Source organism: Camellia sinensis, chromosome 2 (assembly GCF_055761805.1).
Source record: "Camellia sinensis isolate YWXY chromosome 2, ASM5576180v1, whole genome shotgun sequence".
Classification (NCBI taxonomy): domain Eukaryota; kingdom Viridiplantae; phylum Streptophyta; class Magnoliopsida; order Ericales; family Theaceae; genus Camellia; species Camellia sinensis.
The window spans coordinates 109,863,065-109,880,671 of record NC_138962.1 but is presented as its reverse complement, the minus strand read 5'-3'; the positions used below and the strand labels follow the sequence as shown (position 1 = coordinate 109,880,671).

Sequence of the window (17,607 nt, the reverse complement as noted above, 5' to 3'; positions counted from 1 at the left end):
GGAACTCTATAAGATAGAGAATTCCAAGCACAGCGCTCTATGTAGCCTAGTTGAGAATGGAAAGAAATTTCCAATATCCTAGGGACAGTGGGAGCGATGTGCCTACTAATGGATTACTCTATTAGAAAAGAATACTCTACATTCTTAGTTGCGTGGTAGCGAATATGAAAATTTTCCACGTCATCACTGGGTGATTGAGAGGGAAACATTCATGATTGCTCCGCAAGATGATAAAGAGCCTAGGATAATGCCAAAGGCTCTAGTCCCCTGTTTTTAGAAAGTGGATCAAATGTTGCGCAGTTTAAGACAAAGTCTTTGAGGATTAACCATTTTTATAATTTGGTTGACTTTCCATTATGACGCAAAACTGTTATAAAGTTATGCGTAATTTGGATAGTCATTGTTGAGGCATAAGGATCGCTAGACATCGAATGGTCGCACCATTAAGGAAAGTGTAGACCATGAGAAGACTTCCTCCTGGGGAGTGAGGTTATTTTGACTTAGGCTATGATTGACATAAGTTCGGAACATTGATTTGTGGACATCGTGACCCGATTTTTCATTAGAGAATTGGATAAGTAGATCCGTAAGGATTTACCTTCTACTTTTATGGTGAAAAGTTAGGAGCGCAAAAAGGTTGCTAGTTCCAATAAATCTTTTACAACTTAAAGCAGTTATCCAAACAGTGGTTCTTAGATTTCGTCAAGCCATGATAGGCCAACGATGATCGATGAAGACCACTGAGGCATGATCAATGGTCCAAAAGAAGTTTTTTCCTAACTTAGTCATTATGAGCCAGGAATTTAAAAGGTTGTCGCCACCTAGGGTGGGCAGTCCTCTATTTTAGATATGATGGACATGGGTGATGTAATTCATATGCTCGGATGTACGATCCTTAGGGATTGTTTTAGGAAAATTCTCGATTTGTCTTCGATGACTTACATAAGGAATATCCTAGAACGATTCTAGATGCAAAATTGCAAACCCATTGACTTACCTATTGGTAAAAGCCAGAGCCTTAGCTATTGAGTGAATCCTCAGATTGTCTTTGGGAGAAACAGATGACCTATATTCCTTGATCTTTTCTTTGTTGTGGGAGCCTAAAGTACGCTATGTGGGCGTATTCGGCATGATGAGTGTTATCTTTGATAAATGATTAACTGAGTTGTTTAGACATTGACTTTGCTCATTAGACTGTGGATAAAATGCTTTACTAGAAGCATATTAATTTGCTCCTTGTAAGATTCAATGCGCTAGTTGGGCGCATCTGCGCTAGTTGGGCGCATTAAGAATGAACGCAAATTGGTCACCAAAAATATCTTTAGAGAGGTTATTGCGCAAGAGGTAGTGATCTTAAACCATTTCATGTGAGGCACATATAGTGGATTCCGTTGTATATACTTATCGCAAGAGGTGCTGATATGGCTTATGTTTGGAATCTATAATTGCGCAAACTGTGGTCATTTTTTTTAAATCGATCACTTATTTTGAGATGATGGGATGTTGACACTATTATGGTTTGTGTCATAATGATTAGCAGATGATGATGTCAGCAGGCAAGATTGGCTCACTCACACGAGCAATCGCCCTTGGCGCTTAGGAGCGAGCAAGGTTGAGACTAGTGGTTTATTTTTATTTAGAGCCAAGAGAGGCTTAAATAATCCACTATGCATGTCACCTTGGTTACAACAAAGATGAGGTCGTGTTAAGGACCCAACATGGATGATAGTACTCACTTTCCATGTTGTGCCTGTTATGATTAGCCAGATGCGAGATCTCATTTGGCGCCTAGAAGGTGAGCAAATAGAGAATTCGGGTTAGGCGCTAGAAAGCGACTAGACTAATATCTGTACGGTGTATCGAGTATGACATCACTCTTTATGGAAGAGTTACTCCACCGTAGCATGTATTCATACTATATGTGCTTGGCGACCAAGTAATGAGGTGAGAGAATGGATCCCTACTTCCTCACCGTGTGAGTCTTACGTGTCATTATTGATATGAATTTCATTTATATACTCTTTTGTGACTTTTGACTATGTCATGAGGTAAGGGGTTGATGTTCTGCTACTTTGGTATGTTGCCTGCGGTCATACATGATTCGGCCTTAAGGGACGTCACTGGGAAAGCGGTCAATCCTAAACTAAATGCCATGAGTGCAAAGGGAAGATCATCTAGTATTACACTACTGTTGTATATTCACTGCCGTCAACTCATATCGCTCTGTATGAGAGACGAATTGAGTGTGAATATATTGCAAGAATTGAGAGGGTCAAACATGCTCTTTTTGAGGGATTAGAGATTTTTTTTTGGACCGGTGTAATTAGATGGGTCTGGGGTATATGAGACACTATTTCTGTTCTTTTTGGGTTGATGTCTTTATGCTGGCTCATTTTGAGTTTCTAGTATAGAGCTCCCACATGCAGGTGTTCTCAGCGGTCGCACGGTGCATTGGCTAGTATGAGATTTATTCATTTTTGAGGAGATTGAGATAGAGATGTGGCAGTATCATGCCAACTCATGTGCGAGTGGGAGATGTTACTAATGGGCGCCCATGTGGCATGACCATTTGAATTTGAATTTGGAATCCTATCCAAATAGGTTTTGAAATTGAATTCAAACCTATTTAGGATAACCACTCAGGATACAGATATTATCTCCATTACTGATATGGATAGATAATAATAACATATTATATGTCTGGTATATGGGTTATGGGTGATTAAGAGAGAAACAACGTATGATCTGAGTTTTACCCATATACTGACTCTCTCCCAAAAACAATGATCAAAGTCATTTGCACTGTGATTTGTGTGGGTGATATTCAATCTGTGATATCACTTTACTGCTAGGTTGGTTTATCAGACTCTGGAAGCACGTGATTTATCCACGAGGTTCTATCATCAAAAAGGTATGATCTAGACATTTTATCCGCTGCATGTTTTATACTTTGATTTACACAACTATTATAAGTCAAAACTAATACCGCAATATATTATAATTTATATCATAATAAACCACAACTAAAAATCTTAAAAAATCGTGTATTATAAAATTTCTTCCTTTTTTTTTAATATTATATACTATTATTTTGTAAGTCATTGGGAGGTCGAAAAGTCAAAATGGCATATTACATGCAAAGTTAAAATAGAATTGGAATGGTTTGACAAGTTTGCTGGAGATTCTTGGCAAAGGGATATAAGTAGAAAGAAGATGACAAAAAATCAATAATTAAAGTATGGATATCAATTTTATCTTGATAAATTTCTAACTTGGTTTACGGTTTGAACTATTTTTTAAAGGGAAAATCGGTCTAAGGTCCCTATCCAACTTTTAGTAATGGATTAGGTCCACAATATGTTCTTTTGTAGTCTAAGGTCCCTCACCCCCGTACCCTTATATTACACCTGCACTCCCATAGCCAGAGAGGATAACCAAGTCAGGAACATAAAGGTCTGAATTTTATTCTCGTTGGTCGAAATCCCGAGAAACTCAAGGAGGTTTCGCAGTCGATCGGAGCCAAATTCGGGAAAATCCAAATCAAGACTGTGGTTGTTGATTTCTCTGGAGATTTGAACGAAGGGGTTAATCGGATTCGTGAAACCATTGAAGGTCTGGATGTTGGAGTTCTGATCAATAATGTTGGAGTTTCGTATCCTTATGCGAGGTTTTTCCATGAGGTGCCTACTCTCTCTCTCTATATCAAGAGACCCAACTTCTTCTTCTTCAACCACAAAACAGAAGCTGAAGAACAAAGCTGAATAACAAAACATCCAGAGTTCCACGAAATCAGCTAGCTGGTGTGCCTACAGATTCAGCAAGTTCTTCCAGTAGTTCCTGTTGTTCCAGAGCAGCGCAAGACTGAAAGAACATCACAACTTTAAGATTTCTATTTTGCATTATACACACACAGTCAGCATCCATACACACGTGTACCCACAACATGATAAAAATTAAGATCCACATGTACCTGAACTGCTGTCTCAATGTCACCATCAAGAAATGAAGTGAGCTCAAAGTTCATCTTTGGATGTTTAAAAAGAAAAAATAAAACATGATACCAAAGATTCAAAAAACATGATTTCCAAACCAGAGAAAATTCACAGAAATTTCTCTGGACAACACTTGAGGAATAGTTCAATCCAAATCAGAGAATTTCTCTAGATCAATCCAGAGAAATTTCAGTTCAAACCATAGAATTTCTCTGGACCAATCCAGAGAAAATTCAGTTTAAACCAGAGAATTTCTCTGGACCAACCCAGAGAAATTTCAGTTCAAACCAGAAAATTTTTCTTGATCAATCCAGATAAATTTCAGTTCAAAGCAGAGAGAGAAGATCATTTCATTGAGTGAATAAGCAACAAAGCAACCTCTATATATATATATATATATTAAAATGGTACGGGTTGTGTTCTATCTTCCATGTTTGAGGCTTTCTCTGAAAGGTCTTTTCATAAAAACAGTTTTGGAGGAAATGTTGTTAGCTTTGACATTGATGCTTCCAGTTGATGAAAATGCCAAGTTTCATCTAGGCTCATGTATATCTTTGAATTGCATTGTTTGGAGGAAATGTTGATTTTTATTTGAATGATCTTGAATATATTATCACATTGAACCCAATATATATAGTAGAGGATATCTATATGTTGGACTGTGAGACATTTAGTACTCCTACCCAGAGATAGAATACTGAAAGCAAATTTAGTTTGTCTATCAGAGAAATTTTTAAAATTTCTCTGGAAAGTCCAGAGAAATTCTAAGAATTTTTCTGAACCAAATTTCTCTGTGATATGAATTTTCTCTTGGACTAATTTTTTCTGAACCAATTTTCTCTGGACATAAACTTAAGACAATGGGAAAAAACTGCAAGAGAGAAAGAGTACTAATCAATACCAAACAAAATCATGGGCATTTTGCATGCTAAAAGTAGCAGCAGATCTGAAATTTTTCTGAGAATAATTAGATTTTCCAGAGAAATTTGGACTGAAATTTCTCTGGACCAATTTTCTCTAGACTGAAATTTCTCTGCATCAATTTTCTCTGGACTGAAATTTCTCTGGATCAAGGTTGAGGGACCTTAGACATTATGAAAATATTGTTGATGGACCTTAGACATCATAAAAATATTTGATGTCCTTTATGCTATAAAATCATAATATCAAGGACCTTAAAAAAAAAAACCCTTTTTTAAACGGCTTGTTAATGTGTGTTTTTAAGATATATGTTAATTAAATTTAAAATAATTTTATATTTTTTATTATACTAACTTTCATACAAGGTATGTAACATTTTCAAACTTTTTCAACATGTATCTTAAGGGTTAATTTAAAAAATAAAAAATAAAATGAAAATCCATGTATTTTAAGGGTAGACATTAACAAATTTCTAACCCAAACTAATATAAATGGTGTTGAGGCATAAGATAATTAAGAATAAAATATTTATTTCAATGAAATAAATATGATGATATTATTTTATATCTATATGCTTAATGAATAATTGATGAAAATGAGAAACAGTGTTATCTGAAATAGAAATTTTAAATGTGCATGATATAATTATGTTAAATTTAAAGAATTCGATTTTTTTTTTTTTTTTTTTTTTTGGTTGGTCAAATCTCAAAGAAGTTAATATATTTATTCATGAAAAAATAAAATAAAAGAAGTTGTGTAAAAAAAAACTTTGCTAGATGCTCTTATTAAATTACAAATTATTCTACTAAGTATATACACATGAATAATAGATCCACCATGTGAGACAACATTCAAATGTCTGGTTGGTAGAAAGATTTTTATCATTTTTGTTTGTCTAATTTCATTTGTCTACTTACAATTCAAGAAACTCAATATAATTTTAAGAAACTAAACATATTCTTTTGTTGAATTTTTAAAATTTGTTTCCTCTTCTCCTTTTTTTGGAATTTTTTTAGCTATTTATATACATTGTATGATAAAAAAAATGAAATAAAATAAGCCAATCAATTTTATAAGATTTTCTAGTTTCGTCAATTAGATTTTAATTTTAAAAAATAAAATAAAAATTATAAAAACTCAACTAAACAAGGTAAATATATATTGAAAATGTGTTAAGGAAGCTTTTCTGTTTAAGCAATCTATACATATTCGGAGGATTTTGTTAACTTATGCTCTTAGAACGTATTAGGGGTGCACAAAATGCTCAATAAATTGAAAATCCCAAGCAACCCGAGCTCTTGATATTAGTTTGATTCAATTTTTAAGTATATTGATTTAGTTCTGGGTTTCAAATTATCAACCCAATAAGATTGAGTTGGTTTTGATTTAGGCAAGTACCAATTCAGTAACTAAATCTATTATGTAAAATTCTATTTATATTGAGATGTTTTTATCAAAGTGGTCTATTACAATGGACTTGATCGCATTTAATAATTTTTTTATCTAAAATATATTTTATTCGATTTAATTTGTATTGGTTGTGTTAAATCTTCAATTGGATATTTCACTATAATACTCACCGTAGTTGGCGTGTGCTAACCAATATTTTTTTGTTTATTTGTATTATGTTTAAATATTAAAAAAATATTTATTTTAATTATTTGTTATTGATTATTTTTATTTATATAAATATAGTAGAACTGTGGTTCTAACTCGATCCAACCCAAGTTAAATTGAGTTGTAGCTAATACATGATTGGTTTGGCTATGAGTTTAAAATTTTAAAACCGATCATGATTGGGTTAGTTTTAAATTTAGTGTCAACCCAGACCAAACCAACTCATAATAGGACCATTCATTTTTTTTTTTTTTAATTTCCTTAATGTGCATCACACTATGTTTGGAAATTTAATATTTTAGTCAAAAAAAATTTAAGACGTCAACTTATTCTCTACCTTTTTACATGTCTTTAAAAAAAATATAAAAAAAAAATTAAAATATCACTAAAAACAGTAAATTCATAACCAGACATTTTAACAAATAATGAGCGCAGCTACTATTAATAATGTTGTCATTAGTCACGTTGTCTCACATATTACTCAGGCATTAATTTGGAAAAATTATAATAAAATGAGATAGAGAAAAAAAAATTATAAAAATATATGAGATATAAGTAATTTTGTGATAGAATATAAGTGAAATGTGGTGGGCATACGCCATTTCATATTTGTGTTAAAAGAAAAAAAATCTGTACCGCTCGGATGTAATTCCCCCTATTAAATTTCATCAGTGTGCAAACGTATGTGTTGTCCTCATTTGCTTGCCTTGAAGTATTCAATTATTATTGATGAGTTAACAAGTCTACCCAATCACACTCTATTCATTCAATCTATGATCAAAAAACTAAAAATCAAAATACATGAGTTACTAGTTTTTTTTTTTTTTTTTTTTTTAAAAATTACACGAGATAAAAATATATATACTAGTTGCAAGGCGTTGTGCTTCGCATGATAGTCTATGCCCATAGTTCAAGCAACTTCAAATTGCTTGATTTGAAATTTATATCCATTCAAAAAGATCCTTAATCTTTGATTATTAATTACTAATGTTACCTTGTGTGTTACTTGTATCTTGCTGTTTTGTACGTTCAACAATAATTGTGAGCACTATAGACGGAACTTTAGGGTTCCTACCCACAAATAGAACCGAAATATGTAAGTAAAAGAATAAAAATAACTCACTGCAAAGACAAGTTAAAAAAGAGAGAACAATGTATAGAAGTATTTTTAGGGCCTTAGATTAACATAAAATAATTGATCAAATGAACTATAGAACTGGTTCTAGAAAGTTCATCTCCAAATATTCAGCCATACTTGAACTTTAGATTTTGCAAATTTCACCCAAAGCTATAAGTAAAAACATAATTGTTAAGACTATTTTGTCATTCATTTTCCTCCCAAAATGTAAATGTTTTGAATCATCTAAATCATTTTATCCCATGGAACTATTATTAGAAATCTATCCACAATACCAAATACGCAACAATGTTAATGTCCAAAAATAGAAATAAAATATATAATCAAAGTTTTGAAGGCTATTAATAGTGGTATGTATCTATCATGTGTTACCTACCATTCTACAAGCATTGAAAATGCAAGAAACAAGCAATTTTTTTTATTAAAAAAATAAAAGAAGTAAATTTGTTTGATAGTTATCTTTTATTAATTTCTTTAAAAACACAACTAAGACTCTACCATATGATTGTAGTTATTATTTCCCAGAATTCAAAAACAATACTTATATGGTTATGGTTTTCCAATAGAAAACTACTCTCAATAGAAAAAAGTTAGCCTACTTCAATATCGCACTCTAGTCCAAACTAATCTCCTGATGCAATACCCATGAAACTTGGAACTCCTGGAGGACTCTTGGAGGGGCAATGTTGCACCAAACTAATCTATCCACAAATTTACAATATTGGAGTAGGCTAACTTATCCACTATTAGAGTAGGCTAATCTATCCATAAGGTTAGCCTAATCTATCCAATAGAAAACTTTAATGGAGTTTGAGAGAAACCACTTGACGTTTCGAACTCCCTGCACCTAGAATTAACAGAGAATAAAAATAAGACTCATCCTACATTCAACCATTTTATCTTCAAAACAACTTATGAAAGATATGGCTTTAACCTTGTTCAGCTACCTTATTTTTCTCATGTTCCTCCCCACACCAACAGATCTCCACAATAGTAAGTATTGGTTATATCATTTAGATTTTAAATTTCAAATGTTTAACATCAATCCAAGAATCCAGTTAGAATTTTATAGAACACCCGTACTAGTTTTAAATCTCAAATATTTCCCAAATGGGAACAAATTTGAAAGAGTGAAACTAGGCTAGGAAATTGAGCTAACGTTGAAATTTGAGATGAAAAGGATTTAAAAGACATTCAAAAAATAGTGTATAATTAAAGCACAAACAAGCTTATTTTTGGTATCATCTTCATATAATTAATTTGTATAATTTTCCACACTTATAATTCAAGTCTTCGGTCCTGACAAGTTAAGAATAAATAAATAAACAAAGATTTATATATTGTTGTAGAAGCGAACAATCAATAGTTGTATTACTCTACACAGAACAATGTGCATGAATATATACTGGAAAATAGATACGACAACAAGTAGATCTACATTTAACCCTCAATTAGGTAAGGCACATAGCAGGCCAAATAAGCAAGAAAGAAGACAAATATGAAAGTGCCAAATTATCAACTGCAAACAAAATCAATGAAGAAGAAGGGCACCATTGCCTGAAATTTGTTGAAGACAAACCAATTGTTATGAAATTCCAATAATTTCATTCACAAATAGATGCATACATATGTACAGATAGATAGGTGGAAATCTATAAAATCAATAAAGAAACTACAAATTTATTTCTTTTTCATATAATTATAATTAATTTCAATAACTACCATATTTATAAATTGTAAATATAATGAACTAAGGTTTGTATAAATCACTCACTTTTTATGCATATTTACAAAGATAAACCCTTTCTATTTACTTTATAAAAAAGGTCGAGGCTATAATATGCACTCCCGAAAGGGTGCATATGGTATGCACTTCATAACTTTTTCATAAAATTTCGTATCATAAACCACAGGACTTTTCTCATGTGTGTCTTGCATATGGTATGCAAGGCACTTACACCCTTCTATTTTGCATTTACACATTTGTATGTATTGGGTTATATCAAAATATTTGAAAACTTACACATTGGTGACCTGCTAAGCAGGTCACTTTCCAGGTAAATTAATAAAATAATATATTATATGACTAAAGGTGTAAATGGTCACAAAAAATGTATAAGTTTTCACAAAAGGCGTATATTTTCACGAAAGGCGTAAGCAATTTCAGAAAAAGGCGTAACTGATTTCTGAAAACTTACGCGTTTTGTGAAAACTTACGCATTTTGTAAAAACTTACACATTTTCTGAAAACTCACACCTTTTTCTGAAAACTTACGCCTTCTGTGAAATCATTTACACCTTTTATGAACACTTACTCCTTTTGTGAGTTGACTTACCAAAGGTGCAAACAAACGAAAACTTACACATTTTGCTTAAGCTTACACCTTTTCGTGAAAATACTTACACCATTTTTCAAAAGTTACTCCTTTTGTGTAAGAATTTTTGGCATAACATTTATACTTTTTCTTCGAACTTACACCTTTTGTGGAAGCCCAACTTAAAGCTTTTTTGGAAGTCACTTATACCTTTTGTGAAAAAATAAATTCATCAAATTTACACCTTTTGCTTAAGCTTATACCTTTTCGTGGAAGTGCTTATATTTTTTTTGAAAAGTTACTCCTTTTGTGTAAGAATTTTTGGCATAACATTTATACTTTTTCTTCGAACTTACACCTTTTGTGGAAGCCCAACTTAAAGCTTTTTCGGAAGTCACTTATACCTTTTGTGAAAAAATAAATTCATCAAATTTACACCTTTTACTTAAGCTTATACCTTTTCGTAGAAGTGCTTATATTTTTTTTGAAAAGTTATTCCTTTTGTGTAAGAATTTTTGGCATAACATTTATACTTTTTCTTCGAACTTACACTTTTTGTGGAAGCCCAACTTAAAGCTTTTTCGGAAGTCACTTATACCTTTTGTGAAAAAATAAATTCATCAAATTTACACCTTTTGCTTAAGCTTATACCTTTTTGTAGAAGTGCTTATATTTTTTTTGAAAAGTTACTCCTTTTGTGTAAGAATTTTTGGCATAATATTTATACTTTTTCTTCGAACTTACACCTTTTGTGGAAGCCCAACCTAAATCTTTTTCGGAAGTCACTTATACCTTTTGTGAAAAAATAAATTCATCAAATTTACACCTTTTGCTTAAGCTTATACCTTTTCGTGGAAGTGCTTATATTTTTTTTTGAAAAGTTATTCCTTTTGTGTAAGAATTTTTGGCATAACATTTATACTTTTTATTCGAACTTACACTTTTTGTGAAAGCCCAACTTAAAGCTTTTTCGGAAGTCACTTATACCTTTTGTGAAAAAATAAATTCATCAAATTTACACCTTTTGCTTAAGCTTATACCTTTTCGTGAAAGTGCTTATATTTTTTTTGAAAAGTTACTCCTTTTGTGTAAGAATTTTTGGCATAACATTTACACCTTTTATTCGAACTTACACCTTTTGTGAAAGAGTATATAAGCACAAAAGTATAAATGTTATGCCAAAAATTCTTACACAAAAGGAGTAACTTTTCAGAAAAAATATAAGCACTCCCACGAAAATGTATAAGCTTAAGCAAAAGGTATAAATTTGATGAATTTTTTTTTTCACAAAAGGTATAAGTGAGTTCCGAAAAAACTTTAAGTTCGGCTTTCACAAAAGTTGTAAGTTCGAAGAAAAAGTATAAATGTTATGCAAAAAATTCTTACACAAAAAGAGTAACTTTTCAAAAAAAATATAAGCACTTCCACGAAAAGGTGTAAGCTTAAGCAAAAGGTGTAAATTTGATGAATTTTTTTTTTCACAAAAGGTATAAGTGACTTCCGAAAAAGCTTTAAGTTCAAAGAAAAAGTATAAATGTTATGACAAAATTATTTCACAAAAGGTGTAACTTTTCAAAAATAGTGTAAGTTATTTCAAAAAAGATGTAAGTAGCTTCACAAAATGTGTAAGTTTCGTTTTCACAAAACGTGTAAGTTTCAATAAAATGTGTAAAATATATAAAAAAAATTATTTTACAAAAGGAGTAACTTTCTAGAAAATTATTCCTTTTATGAACATACACATTTTCTGAAAATTATTCCTTTTATGAACATACACCTTTTCTGAAAAAAGGTGTAACTATTTCAACGAAAATGTGTACATTTTCAAAAAAAAAGTGTAAATTTTAGCAAAATATATAAATTTTATGAAAGAAATTATTTCACAAAAAAAATAATTTTTTAAAAATTGTGTAAGTTATTTCACAATAAATATAAGTTGTTTATGTTTTGTTTTCATTGTAAGGTCCACTAAAAGTGTAAATTTTATAAAAAAATTATTTCAGTGAAGGTGTAATTTTCAGAAAATCTATCGATCTTGGTCTCCGGCTCTGTCGATCTTGATCTTGGTCTGTCGATCTGTCGATCTGTCGTCTCTTCTCTGTCGATCTCCGTCTCTCTCTCTCTGTTGATCTCCGTCTTTCGATCTCCGTCTCTCTCTCTCTGTCGATCTCCGTCGATCTCCGTCTGTCTCTCTCTGTCGATGCCCTCTCAAACGCTTCGTTTCTCTCCGAAATTCTAGAGAGAGAAACACCAAGCCCTCCCAAACGCCTCTTCTCTCACACATTGCCATTATTTGAACAACAACACAAATACAGTTTGATTCGATTGTAGGAGCTCTTCGCAATTTTCGTTCCTCTCTCTCTACTCAAAAACATCAACAGATCTGGACTTGGGTAACTTCTTGGCTCCAATTCGATCAGGTTTGTTATCTTCTTCTCTCTTTTAGATTTGGGTTTGCTTCAATTCCGAATTGTGGTGATGGATCGATTGTTTCAGATCTGGGTTTGATTTGTTCTCATGTTTTTGGGTCTCATTTTTGTTGTTTTAACACAGATTGAGCTCAGATTTAGCTATATTAATCATTTCTGTGATCATTTTGATTCATTGATCGTCTCATTTTTTTTGTTTGATATGTTAATATGGGAATTAGATTTGTAAAATAGGACTTGGAATTGATTTTCCCCTTGACAAATAGGACTTGGAATTGATTTTCAAGATGTTTTTCTACCTCAGCAGTTTCAATATTACAAGTCATTGATCTGCTCTTTGTTTTGTCCTTCTGTTTCTTAGATAAAAAGGTGATTGTAGAACTTATGGTATTAGCTCATTGGATCTGCTAAATATATAGCATTAATGAAGAATCTTTTTCTTGTTGTGTTTGGAAGCTCCAGTTGTTAATGGATTGTAATGATCGCTATTTTGTTAATACCTAGCTCTGAGCACTATTTTGTTAATACCTAGCTCTGAGCTCTCCAGTAATTGTTACCTTAATGTAGATAGAGGGATCAACCTTTTATAGTCTCATAGCTAAACTGCAACATAGTGCTAGGGTTCACATTGCAGGGGCACATGCAGATTCAGATGGCTATCTAGAAAAATAAAGATTAGTGAACAGCTCATATATTGGCTGACTGTACTCAACCCATAGAATATACACTCAAATCTTTGGAGATATTCAAGTATGTTTCTCACAACACTCAACCCTCAAAATCTGCGATAGAGCTCCTCAAGCTGCTGCACAAGTTAGCAAACAATTAGAATAACACACATTTTTGTTGACCTTCACTCAACTCTCTTTTAGAAAACTCACATCAAATTTAGTCATGTGCTATTACTTATGATAAGCATTTATGTTGGCTAAAACCACTTTGGATGTCAAGTAATCTTGATGAATTCTTCAGAGGCTTCTAATATTATTTATGGCGTTGTGCTGCAGAATGTTTCTGAGTTTTATGGCCTTGATATCCTTGTATGCTTCTATTTACAGAGTGTGATACACGCTCATGCTTAAACACTCTTCAGTTTCTCCACAAGAAGAAGGAAACCGTCAATATGGTATGATATTCAGCTGATCATGCTCTAGCATACTTTTTGTTAGTTAATAGTGGTTGAACACATACTGCTATGTTATATTCAATTAAGGGTTTAACTAAAATAAGATTTTTTGGAAAATTCATGTCTAATTAAAATCTCTTGTCAGACTGTCTGGTTAAGGCAACTAATTAATTTTGTTGTCTGTACTTTAAATCTAGCATGCATATAAGCCTTTTAAAATATTTGAATTGTCTAAGCCAACTCATCACCCATATATCAAAACTAACCCAATTCCCAAACTGCCCTTGAACCACCATACAGATGTCATGGCCACCTTCCCTATGACAAATAGGACTTGTAATAACAGATGGAATACAATTATCACGTGTAAGTTGGGACTTACAGCCGAAAATGCCTTAAATCTTAATTGAAAAAAGGCATTAAGGGGGCGAAACAGCGAAACAACCCCCGAACCACCATACCAATGTCACAGCCAACTTCCCCATAACAAATAGGACCTGCGACAACAGACGGAATGTAATTCGGGCGCGTAGGTTGGGAATTAGAGCTGAAAACGCCTTATGGTTAACCGAAAAGGGGCGTTAATGGGGTGAAAAAACAAAACAGCCCCCAAACCACCATACGGATGTCACAACTAGCTTCGTCACGAAAAATAGGACCTTTGACAATAGACGGAATGTAATTAGCACGTGTAGGTTGGGAGTTAGAGTAAAAAACGCCATAAACTTAACCGAAAAAGGGCGTTAAGGGGGCGAAAATGCAAAATAGCCTTTGAACCACCGTACGGATGTCACAACCAGCTTCCACATGGAAAATAGGGCATGTGACAACAGACGGAATGTAATTAGCATGTGGAGTTTGGGAGTTAGAGCCGAAAACGCCATAAACTTAACTGAAAAGGGGCATTAAGGGGGCGAAAATGCGAAACAGCCGCCAAACCACAGTATGGATGTCATAGCCAGCCTCTCCATGACAAATACGACCTGTGACAACTGGCGAAATGTAATTAGTATGCGTAGGTTGGGAGTTAGAGCCGAAAATGCCTTAAACTTAACCGAAAAAGGGCGTTAGGTTGGTGAAAATGCGAAACGGCCCACAAACCACTCTACGGATGTCACAACCAGCTTCCCCATGACAAAAAGGACTTGTGTTATGATTCTACATTGTTTGACTCCTATTTTTTAGGTGGCCTTTGTTTAATATATTTTTTTTCCTATTTTTGTTTCACTCTGGGACAGTCTCCAATATTTTTGTAGTAAAAGAGAGCATGCTGTGCTTGGGTTTTTAACTTATTTTCCTTACTTCACCAAAAGAAGCAATAGATTATTTGATCCATGACCTCCACCATTTCTCGATTTTTCCACAGCTTCTGCAAGTTTTGCCCCTTTGGCTACTTCAACTGTGGTTATGTAAAATTTCTTTTATCTTGAATGGAGGGACCCTCAGGGAGCAATTTTTGACTAGAGTCTTAGGCATTGTCAAGAAATTGAATTAGGGTGTTGTGTGTCTTTGAACTATTTGAGATGACCGAGTGGTTTTCTCAAACTGTTAAAATGATTGATGTCTATTTTCACCGCATACAAGATTCCAATGAATGGTCTCATCCTCATGATATTTATTTCTATAATCAATTTGTTGGTTGCATCATTGACTACATATTCTTATCAATACAATTGACTCCATATTATTTGTCCATTTTGTGCCAAGTCTGCAAACCACCTTTGCTCTATGAGACTATGACAACTTTGGCGATGGAAAAAACTTTAAAAAATAAAAATAATGAAAGAAAAGGAAAGGGAAGATAGTATAACGCAATATTGGTTTAGTCCTTTTAGAAATTCATGTTGTATTTGATCATTAGTTTTGCCAAAAGGTATTTTCATTACTATGGACAATTGCTACATCAGCAAAATATGCTACAGGATTATGTGAGGACAGGTTATATCACTGAGCTTTGATTTGTTGCTTCCTGATCTTGTTGTAGGTGTTCGCCTTCTATTTTTGTAATTTAAAATTCTTTGTTAAAGGCATGTGTGCCATTGTGCTGCTGGTAAAATGCTTTGTATGTTGTCAAATTTTTTGTTTTTCCTTAATTGTAAAGAAATGCATGCTTATACTGAGTAGTTATAGATCACAAGGTGCATGTGTGACTGACATGATAAACATGCTTGTTTCAGGAACTTATTATGCTGCAGTCATTGAGAATTGCACTGATTTTGTTGGTCGTGTTGTGGTTGTGGATGTTGGTGCTGGTAGTGGTATTCTGTCATTATTTGCCGCTTTGGTTGTCTAAGTTTTATCCGTGTTTGCGCATGAAAATATACTGACATAATAGATTTATCTTTGTCTGTTGGTCGTTTAATAGTTTTATCTGTGTTGGTCTTGTCAAATCTTTGTCTGTTGGTCTTCGATGAGAACATTAGTGATCATTGTTGTTTGTTGACATTGCATATCTTTCAAATTCTCGTTTATATTGCCTTTGGTTACAGTTAGTAAATTTTGTGCCCCCCTTTTAAATGTAACTATGTTCTGTGATGTTTAGGCAGCTGAGATTCTTGCGAAGGAAGGGATCAGTGCTGAGGTATAAAATACATTAAATGAATGTGGTAGTGTTGGTGTAAGACCTAAAATCATTCAAGTATCAGTTTTAAATATGGTAGTGTTGGTTTACTGTTTAAACAGGTTATAAATCTTCGCTCAATTAGGCCACTAGATACGGCCACAATCAATGCTTCAGTTTGGAGCACAAGTAGACTGGTGACAGTTGAAGAATGGTGCCCTCAACATGGTGTCGGTGCTGAAATCTGGTGTGTATCTCTTCCCACGTGCTTTCCTCATGCAGAATTTGATTGTGATATATAATTTACTTGTACATAGATGGATATACATATACATGCTCACACATATAATCTTGCCTCAAACAATCTGTTTCAGTTTTCAACTCTATTAATGCTATTAAGTAGGTATAACATGTGTTGTCTAATTCCAATTGCAGATCCAAGCCAGATCTATTCCACCACTTTTGGAAGGCAAAGATATTCTTGGAGCTGCAAGGACAGGTTCTGGAAAGACCCTTGCTTTTCTGATACCTGCTGTGGAGAAGTTACATCAAATCCGAAAAGAGGTAATTGTCATCTGCCCAACTACGGAACTTGCCATACAAGTAAATATTCTGGTTTTTATTTTATTTTTATTTTTTGACTTATCGATATCAATCTTTTCCGAAGATAGCCTATGATGTGATTCCAATTATTAATCCTACACTCTAATCCTCTCAATTACAACTCTTTTTGTGATATATGTACTTTCTAAACAAGCAAATTGAAATGACAAAATCATTATAGAATAAAGCCATCCCTATTGTATCCTTTTTTCTGCAAAGATAATAAATCTAAAAGGTTAATATTGATATGCATTAACAGACTCATTATTTTAAATTTCAGTTCATGTCTATCTGAACAAGTAATCTTTTAAATGGTTACAATTGTGTTGGAGTTCTTCATGGTCCTTGATTTTTACTTCCACAAGATTATGTATAGGAGATATGGAAGGCTTCTATAATGAAATATGTCTTGAGCACAAAAAGGAATAATTTGCAACTGGAAAATTAGTCTGTCACGCTGGGAGCTGTACTGTGTACTTAGTTACTATTTATCATAAGGAAATACATTCTGGATTTTTAAGAAATTTTGTGTATGTAACTTTATTCAATTCTGTGATTAGAATTTCTTTTGAATTAGGTTACCAGAAGACAGAGAGCTTAATGATTTAGTTAAAACTGAATCTCTTAGATGACATGGGCTAGGAAACTTTTTGTAAATGCCTACTTATTTGGCTTGAAGAATGGATAAGAACTACACTGTGTCCCTCGTTTGAATAGGTGTTACGTGGAACGACAACAAGTCTAATGAGATTTAATGTTGTATGAGTTGTAGTAAGTGGATGCAAGTATTGCTGTTTCCATTTTGGTGTTAGATTTGTTGCTAAATGGATTTTGGATCTGTCATTTAGCAATCCTAAGGCTGTGTAAAGGGGCCACAATTGTATTGGTGTACAAGACCGCACAAAA

General features: G+C 33.1%; 1 long non-coding RNA gene across 1 annotated transcript; it reads left to right on the top strand.

Annotated features, from left to right (window-relative positions):
• Positions 1-12,134: 12,134 nt before the first annotated feature.
• On the top strand, positions 12,135-16,345 carry LOC145819651 (uncharacterized). The gene is made up of 3 exons (XR_014360418.1): positions 12,135-12,403; positions 16,081-16,119; positions 16,221-16,345. It is a non-coding gene; the product is annotated as an uncharacterized LOC145819651 (long non-coding RNA).
• The last annotated feature ends 1,262 nt before the right edge of the window (positions 16,346-17,607 follow it).